At 42.4% G+C, this 9,419-nt stretch overlaps 1 long non-coding RNA gene across 1 annotated transcript; it reads left to right on the top strand.

The window, feature by feature from the left end:
* The first annotated feature begins 1,364 nt into the window (after positions 1-1,364).
* On the top strand, positions 1,365-8,443 carry LOC131380655 (uncharacterized). The gene is made up of 3 exons (XR_004244827.2): positions 1,365-3,599; positions 3,674-3,862; positions 7,958-8,443. It is a non-coding gene; the product is annotated as an uncharacterized LOC131380655 (long non-coding RNA).
* The last annotated feature ends 976 nt before the right edge of the window (positions 8,444-9,419 follow it).

Raw genomic sequence — 9,419 nt, 5'->3', positions numbered from 1 at the left:
TAGATATTTCCAAAGTATTTTTACAATGTCGTATGTTTTTAAAATTAGATCTCCATCTGTCATTATATGGAATGTGTGTGGGCATTAGTGAATGGACTTATTATTACCCTCTGAATGCTATTATCTTGCTTAACCGTATCCCTGGAAAGAAGTGTCATTACAAGTGATCTTTTCTTCCATTTACTCACAATTAATTTTGCTTTGTTTTGTGATCCACAGTTTCAGTTTTTGAAAAACCAAATCAGCACTTTAACCTGTTTAAAGAGGAGCACAGAAAATTGTTCTGCAGAATTTATGTTCTCTTTCCATCTCCAAATTATTTCATTGCCACAACAAAGACATGTTCACTGAGCATATCACAAACCTCTTTATTCTGAATTTCTTAGATTGATAGTTTTGATGCTCCTTCTATTAATACTTAAATTGGTGATGGTGTAAGGTGCCAAAAAATGTAGAAGATGATCAATCTTTTATTTTAATCGTCAATTTCAAAACTAATCAGATAATATTGGAGTGATTCCATTTAAAATGCAGCCCATCAGAAATCAGCATATAACATATGGAGTCAGATTTTCTCACAGATTTTTTTTTTTTACAGTTATTTATTCCATATCTTTCTAGTCTTGGCATATGTGGAATTTCATTTCTATAGGTTTTGATGTACTCATATGCATCATTTTTTAGACTTTTTTTTATTATGGAATGTTCCAAACATACAGAAAGTAGAGAGAATAGGATAATGAACCTTCATGGACTCATCTCTCAGCTTCAGCAGCTGTCAACAATTTGCAACTCTTGTTTCATCTAATCATCTCCGTCTCCTCTCTCCCTCCCACCACATACAAACACACACACACACACACACACACACACACACGCATGCACACTTTTTTTTCCTGGAATATTTGAAGCAAATACTAGATATATTATTCTCTTCGTAAATCTTTATATGCATTTAAGCAGCAAGACTTAAAAAAAAACCACATAGGTATTATCATATCAAACAAATATCAAAAATATTCTAATACCAATTCATATTCAAATGTCTTTAATTGTCTTAAAGTTGTTCTTTTTTTTTTTTTTTTTTTTGAGACGGAGTCTCGCTCTGTCACCCAGGCTGGAGTGCAGTGGCGCAATCTCGGCTCACTGCAAGCTCCGCCTCCCAGGTTCACGCCATTCTCCTGCCTCAGCCTCTCCGAGTAGCTGGGACTACAGGCGCCCGCCACCACGCCCGGCTAATTTTTTGTATTTTTAGTAGAGACGGGGTTTCACCGTGGTCTCGATCTCCTGACCTTGTGATCCGCCCGCCTCGGCCTCCCAAAGTGCTGGGATTACAAGCTTGAGCCACCGCGCCCGGCCTTAAAGTTGTTCTTTTACGGTTGGCCTATTCGAATAATATTAATAATAATATCTCTTCGCTATTTCAGTCCACATTGTCCCTCCTCCTCACTCTTCAATTGTTTTCATGCCATTGAATTTGTTAGAAGAATCAGATTATCCTTTAGATCTACATCTAGATTTGCATAATTGTTTCTCTGTGATGTTTTTAACTTGTTTCTCTGTTTTTTTCTATTTCCTATAAACTGATAGTTAGGTCTGAGCCTTAAATTGATTAAGGTTAAAATGCTTTTTAGATTATAATTTTTCTGATGCCGTGTACTTCTTGTGGAATCATACCATGAACTCATGACATCTGTTTGCTCCACTTTTGGTAATGCCAGGAATCAGCCCTGGTGATGTCGGGGTGTTCCATCCTCTAAACCTCTCCCACAAGTTTTTCACCTGTGATTTTAACATTCACTCATGGTCCTGCCAGATCCAGGGTTTCATGAGGGATTGAAATGGCAATTTTCTTAATCTGTCCTTCCTTCTGCATTAGTTATCCATAATTCTTCGATAAAGACTTATCCTCATCAAGTATTTGGCTGCCCTGAATTACAATTTGTACAAGAAAGAATACATTCTTGATTCTTTCTATGTATTTATCAATTTTCAGGGCAATGAGTTGGTGCTCTCATAAGTTAAGTTTTAAAAAAGTATCATTATGAACTCATTGATTTTTATGTTTAATGATTTAACTGAGAGTGATTATTATTATTTTGGGTAGCCGCATTGTGTCATTTTGGGATCTTTTTCAAGTTGGCTTCCTTTTGACATGACCTATTTAGTCTTTAGTAGCTTCTTGCTTTCTTGCATCTCAAAATGTCCCAGGCTCATCTTGTACATTTCAGATTCCATATATATTCCCAAAAAGTGACTTACTGAGCCAAAAGGAATAAGTATTTTTAAGGTAGTTTGACTTAGTGGAAATGGTATGGTCTTTGGAGGTAGGTAGGTCAGGGTTGGAGTCTCAGCTCCATTGCTTATGAGCTCTGGGGTTTAGAAAAGGCTTAAACTCCCAAAATGATTATAATAGGAACTCCTATTAGGAAGAGAAAGGTAATATCAGAAAATTATTTTACTCTAGTGTAAGTGGAAAAGGCAGAGTTCACCATGATATAAAATGCGTAAAGAAACTATTGTGATCAAATATGCTACAATGTTAATGATGGCATCATCTGACGGTGGGAATACAGGTTGTATCTCTCTTTTTTATGCCTTATACTGTATTTTTCTACATAACAAAGAATAGAAATAAAAAGATAAGTTTGTTCAAAGAAAAATAAGCCTCTACTGCAAATAAGCCTCTACTGCAAAACACTATAGTGTTGATTAAAATTCGTTTAAGATATGATTCATGGCATATACCTTTTGTATCTCTCATGATCAATTGAATCCACTTGTCCTTTAACAAAATGTAATGCAAATTCTGTAATAAAGAAAAATATGGATGTAAGTATACTCTGCCATCTGCTTCCTTTCTCTATGCCATGCCATATTGATTTCAATAGACCAGGTCAAAGCTGAGTGTTTCCTGCTTTCAAGGTTGACCTCTGAAGGCCTCCTACTGTTTCGCCTCCTTGCTCCCTGGGGAGAGCCGCTAAGTCTTTCGTTGACAGCTAAAGGCAGGATAAAATAAAATCTCCATTTGACATGCTTATAAATCAGTTTTCCTATGGGACAAGATTGTTGGTGTTGGGTGCTCATTAAAAATAGTCTTATTGATCAGATAACTAAGCGAATTGGTTCTTTATTCACCTGAGGATTCAGATCGACTAATCAAAGATGAATTCATCTTGTAATCTTTCAAAAATATGACAAAAGGTTAAAAAAACTGTTGTGGATGATGTCTGCAGAAGTTCCTAATTTAAGATTCAATCTGATTTTCAGGAATGATATTTTGATCTTGGGGTTGAGGGTCATAATTTCCTCTTTAAAATGGACATTAAAATTCAGCACACATTTGGAGTACAAGGAAGGTTGATGATCACAGATAAGTTTTTCTTATAATTTTTTTCTATTTGAATATGTCTTATTTCAAAAGAGAATTCTTGCTTTTAATTTTGGATACAGTGTAGGCTAAGTCCAACATTGTGGCATCTTGACTACGGCAGCCTGCTCAATTAATTCTGAACAGTAAATTGCCTTTGACAGGTCTTCAGGTAGCTGTATAAGAAGCAGCAAGGAAAACAAAGGATCCTGGAAATCGAAAACAAATGGTAAGAATTGTTTTCTTCTTCTTTTCCTTCATGTTCTTCCTAACTGATGTGCTGATTCATATATGAACCTATAGATGCGTCAAACCTAAGCATTCGGCAGTGGGAGCACACTCACTAAAACTGCAGCCTCATTCAACAACACATCCTTATCAAGCACTTGCAAGTACTCCGTTGAATGTTAGAAATGCATTGATGATGGAGACACAGCACTGGCTCACAAGGACCTTCCAGCCTAGGCAGCAGGACTGGACATATGCACTTTGGTAGGTAAGAGAATAGCAGAGGCTTCACCAAGTATGATGTGGGAAGTGGGATGAGTGATGGTGGGGAGCCATTCCTCTGGAAGGTGTACTAGTCAGGGTTCTCAGAGAAATGGAATCAACAGTACATCTTTCTCCCTCTTTCACTCTTTCTTGCTCTCTCTCTTTCTTTCTCTCTTGAGATTTATTTTTAGGAATTGGCTTATGCAAGTGTGGGGCTGGCAAGTCTAACAACTGCAGGGCAGGTCAGCAGGCTGGAGACCCAGGGAAGAGTCGATGCTGCAGTCCCTAGTCTGAAGGCAGTGCATAGGCAGAATTCCCTCTTTCTCAGAGGATCTCAGGCTTTTTCTCCTAAGTCCTTCAACTGACTGGATGAGGCCCCCCACATTAGGGAGGGTACGTTTGCTTTCCTTAAAGTCTACTGATGCAAATGTTTATCTCATCTACACACTGCCTTCACAGCAACAACTAGACTGATGTTTGGCCATGCATCTGGGTGCCATAGCCCAGCCAAACTGGTACATAGAATGAATTATCACAGATGGGGAGAGGCTTCATGGGGGAAAGCTGGTTAGGAGACGTAACAGTACTCAAAGAAGCCTGAGAACAGGTCTTTAGCTGCTCCCGAAGTATCCAAATTGATGGCCCATCAGAAATTAGGAAGCCATCCAATGGAAAGATCTTTTCCCCAGCAACAGGTACATGAGTATGTGCTGTGTGTTGAACAGAAGGACCGAGCTTCCAAAAGAGGATCCAAGGAATATGATTGGTTTAGTCCTGGCCTCACCATCTCCCTTAAAAATGCCAGCTTATTTCTCTGCATATTTACCTTATTATTTTTTTTCATTGTCCTCTGCAGATTTATGATTTTCAATTGGTTCTTTTTTTTTTTTTTTGAGATGGAGTGCAGTGGCATAATCCCAACTCACTGCAACCTCTGCCTCCTGAGTTCAAGCGATCCTCCTGCCTCAGCCTCCTGCATAGCTGGAATTACAGGTGTGCACCACCACGCCCAGCTAATTTTTTGTATTTTTAGTAGAGATGAGGTTTCACCATGTTGGTGAGGCTGGTCTCAAACTGCTGACCTCAGGTGATCTACCTACCTCGGCCTCCCAAAGTGCTGGGATTACAGGTGTGAGCCACTGTGCCTGGCCCTTTAATTTTTTTTTTTTTTTTTAAGAGATAGGTCTTGCTCTGTCACCCAGGCTGGAGTGCAGTGGTGAGATCACTGCTCACTGCAGACTCAACCCCCTGGGTTCAAGTGATCCTCTCTCCTCAGCCTCCCCAGTAGCTGGGACCGCAGGTCTGCGTCATCATGCTTGGATTTATTTATTTATTTATTAGTTTTTTAGAGAGAGAGTCTCTCTATGTTGTTCAGGCTGGACTTGAACTCCTGGGCTCAAGCAATCCTCCCGCCTCAGCCTCCCTATGTGCTGGGATTATAGGTGTGAGCTACCATGCCTGGCCCCTTTCCCCCTTTAAAAATATAAACTAACTAACTAAATAAATAATAAGCATTTCATCTATTGAAACATCAATATTTTTAATATTTTAATTACATATGGTTTGTTTCTTGAATATGTAGTTCATTCCTATGACATAAATTCAAGATTCAAAAAGTTATACAGTGAAAGTATCTCTCTCACTCCTGACTTCAAGCCACCTAGAGTGTTTCCTCAGAGGCAGCAACTGTGATGAGATTGTCGATTTTGTTTTAGAGATATTCTATGATATACAAACAACTGAGTATAAATACTTAAAAAAAGTACAATAACACTGTTTTTTTCACTTAAAATATTTGAAGATTTTTCTACTTGAATCTAGTTAAAGCTGCCTTATTTTTTTATGGCTTCGTAATATTGCATTGTGCAAATATACCATAATTTATTTAGTCGGTCCTCATCTAGATTGTTCCAGGCTTATGCTAGTAAGACAATATGGACATAAATATCCTTGAACACACACTTTCCGCCACCAACCCCATTTTTTAGGATTCATTCCTAGAAGTAGAATTGCCAGGTCAAAGAGGATATACATTTGAAATTTTGACATATTAGCAAATTGTCCTCCATAGAGGCCATGCCAGTTAACACACCTACCACTGATTATTTTCAGCTCCAACTTGCAAATTTTAGAATACAACATCACATGGCATTTTTTCCAAGGATAGTGACGGGATTTTGGCTGATTCATTCTCTCCTTTTCCCTCATGCTCCTGGTGGCCAATCACAAGGATGTGGAAGTCAGCTGCCTGGGAATAGTCTGAGGAAAGAGAACAAAGTGAAGGCAACTTGTCCGTAGAGGCACTGACCCCAGAGATTCACCTTATTACTACCTGGATCTGGTTTAAGTACAAAAATGTGGGTCTCCTCTTTGTGACTTCTCCACCTTCACACAGCCCATACATAGGTGTCAGGAGTTGAACTTGAACTCTGCTCCAGAGTGTTCTTGTGACTCTGGAGATCGTAGATTTGTAAGCATACCTGAGTGAACTAAGCCATGCACGTCATTTAGGACAGCACCTGGTACACAGCAAGCACTCAGCAGGGTCACTTATTATAGTCTTCGCTCATTAGGAGGCAGGTGTGGAATGAGTGAGGCAGGAGGTGCTGGAGGGGATTTGCAGTCTGGATGTTGCTGGGGCTGGGGGCTGAAGCATCAGAGATGGCTTGGATGACCTCCCCAGTCTCTCCAGCTGTGGAACTCAAACAGCTCCAGCTAGGAAGCTGTGTTTCAGTCATGGGGGCAGATGAGCATTTTTCTTAACTGAGCAGGAGCTAATGAGAGCTGTATTTCTTTGAATCTGCTCATTGGATGAGAACAAACATTAATGACCACTGAGTTGGAAAGGCCAGATACAATTTACCAAATGAGAGAGCATCTTCCCCCATCAGTTATAAAACAGCGTGCAAAGGACCGGGGCACACTTTCCAACAGTGAAAGTCCATCAGCAGCTACGGTGTTAAATGCAGAGCGAAGGACCCATAAACTGGCAGCCGCGAGTGAAGCAATTAGATGTGGCACTGTCCCCGCAGCCACGTTCCAGCAGCCGCCTCTGTTGGAGCTTTCAAGGCTCAGCAACTCGTAGGATGACAGAGGAATAATAATACGCTGGTTTTCTTTGCGGACACAAAGCAGACTGCATTGGGGGAACTCCTCTCTCCTAAGTGCAGCAAGATTCAGAAGCCATCCTCACCTGGATCTCGAGGGAGGGGCAGAGCTAAGTTCTCCCTGGGTGGCAACTCTGACCAGCTCCTTCTGCCAAAAGAGACTCCATAATCTGCTGATGGCCAAAATGAAAGAGACTGGACACACCTGGTGAGAAACCCAGACTCCAGCAGAAGTAATAGTGCTCTGGCTGGCTTCTTCCCCCCCCCTTTTTTTTTTCAAAGAGAAGCCATCTCACTATGTTGCTTAGGCTGGCCTCAAACTTCTAGGCTCAAGTGATTCTCCTTCCTCAGCCTCTCAAGGAGCTGGGACTAGAGGCACTTGCCACCGTGCCCAGCTTCCTTGTTTTTAATGGGCACGCAATCTACCATTTCACATTTTACATCTCCCATTTCACCAAGTGCCCAGTTTTTTAACTCTAGCTTGGTAGCCCAGAGAGTATTCCTAAGTCACTGGGGCTCAGTGAGGTTGGTGGTTATTTGAATAGGTTTCTGAGATGGTATAGTTAGCTTGGTTAATTACTTCCCTTAAATGCCCATAATTTGAGGTATTATGGATATTGAGGTTAGCCCAGAAGAGAACTGGTCAGGGTAATGTCTGGGCATGGAGGAAGAATGAAGGCAGACTATTATGGGGTTTCTCTTTCTCCTTTTTCTGACTATCTCCTTCGAGAGCCTGGAGCATGAGTGAGTCTTGTCGACTAGATTTTTAAGGGAGATGGTGAGGCCAGGACTAAACCAATCACATTCCTTGGATCCTCTTGCGGGAGCTCGGTCCTTCTGTTCAACACATAGCACATACTCATGTACCTGTTGCTGGGGAAAGATCTTTCCTCTGGATGGCTTCTTAATTTCTGATGGGCCATCAATTTGGATATGGCCCTAGGTGTGCGGTGTGGGTGTGTCTGAGTGGGTGTCACTTTTTCACCAGGAGCAAGCCTGCCTGCCCTGTCTGCTGCATGCTCCTGGCCAAGGCACCGCTGCAGTCCCTGCCCCAAGGCCTCTGTGAGATCCTGCTCCACTCCACATCCTGAAAGCTGCTTGCCTTCAGGGTCCTACTGGTGCCAAGAATCCTCTGAAGTTTCTAAGAAGAGTGGGTTGGAAAGGGGCGAGGGGCTCCTGTGTTACCCAGGTACCGGGAGCGTGGTCGCCTGTGTGGCCGAGGCAGCATTGCTCAGTAGCTGAGTTGACCATCTCTCCTGGAATCTTGGCTCCACCTATTACTCTGTGTCTTTGGGGGAACTACTTACCTTCTCTGTACCTTGGTTTCCATATCTGTAAAATATGGATAATAGTAGTACCTACGATTGTTATGTCATGAAAATTAAGTGACAGCATGTATGTAAAATGATTAGAAAGGTGCCTTCAGTGCCTTCTGTAGAAGGAGACCCCCTCTCCTGCCACCACAGCTGCCCATTCTTTAACACTGCTACCTCATGCTCTTATCTGACTTCTTTCTAGGGCTCAAATCTGGTCTGGGTGGCATGGGGTGGGGCAAGGAGGAAGGGGGAGGACAGCTGCCAGGTTGTCTCAGGCTCAGCCTCCTTTCTTCCCTTTGCACACACGACTTCCCTCTGCACACACGACTTCCCTCTCCTCATTCTGACACCAAAAACATTGATCGGTTCCCAAGCATATCAGTGTACGGACTTGGGTGCCCACAGGGGTCACAGCTCTGCAAACTGCATGTGTGAATCCAGCTGGGTCTTGCTGGGCCCCTCTGAACTGTCCTTAGGCCCATTTTACATCCGTTGCAGCCTTTTGGGGCTTTCTCGCCCACTAAAGCCATCCTGCCATCTAAAGCCAGTGCTTTGCGTTTGAATTTCTCTCCCAGGCATGCTGTCATGATCACCAAAATCACTCCCAAGCATTTGCAGATATTCTTAGTGCTGCAATCAGTTTTCTGTAGGACACTGTCAGGCCCAGTCCAGAATTTATCAGCTATGCCTCAAAAGGCTGTTTCCTTCCAGAAGACCTGTGTACAGGCAACACCAGTTTGTCCCTGTGTTGGGTGGCATTAGGATCCTTGCATGTCCCTCAGTGTTGGGTGGCATTAGGATCCTTGCAGCAGCAGAGCTCCTTGATCTCCTGTCTAGGACAGCATGGGCACTTTTGTCCTCTCTGTGCCCTGTTTTGACCCTGGGCATTTTCTAGTCCTACTCTGGTAGATGGAGGTGAGGACTTTCACTCGCATCCGTGTGAAGAGACCACCAAACAGGCTTTGTGTGAGCAATAAAGCTGTTTATTTCACCTGGGTGCAGGTGGGCTGAGTCCAAAAAGAGAGTCAGTGAAGGGAGATAGGGGTGGGGCCGTTTTATAGGATTTGGGTAGGTAAAGGAAAATTACAGTCAAAGGGGGGTTGTTCTCTGGCGGGCAGTGTGGGGGTCACAAGG

This window comes from Hylobates moloch, unplaced genomic scaffold (genome assembly GCF_009828535.3).
Source record: "Hylobates moloch isolate HMO894 unplaced genomic scaffold, HMol_V3 SCAFFOLD_17, whole genome shotgun sequence".
Taxonomy (NCBI): domain Eukaryota; kingdom Metazoa; phylum Chordata; class Mammalia; order Primates; family Hylobatidae; genus Hylobates; species Hylobates moloch.
Note: the sequence above shows the minus strand (reverse complement) of the source record. Positions and strands in the feature narration are given on the sequence as shown.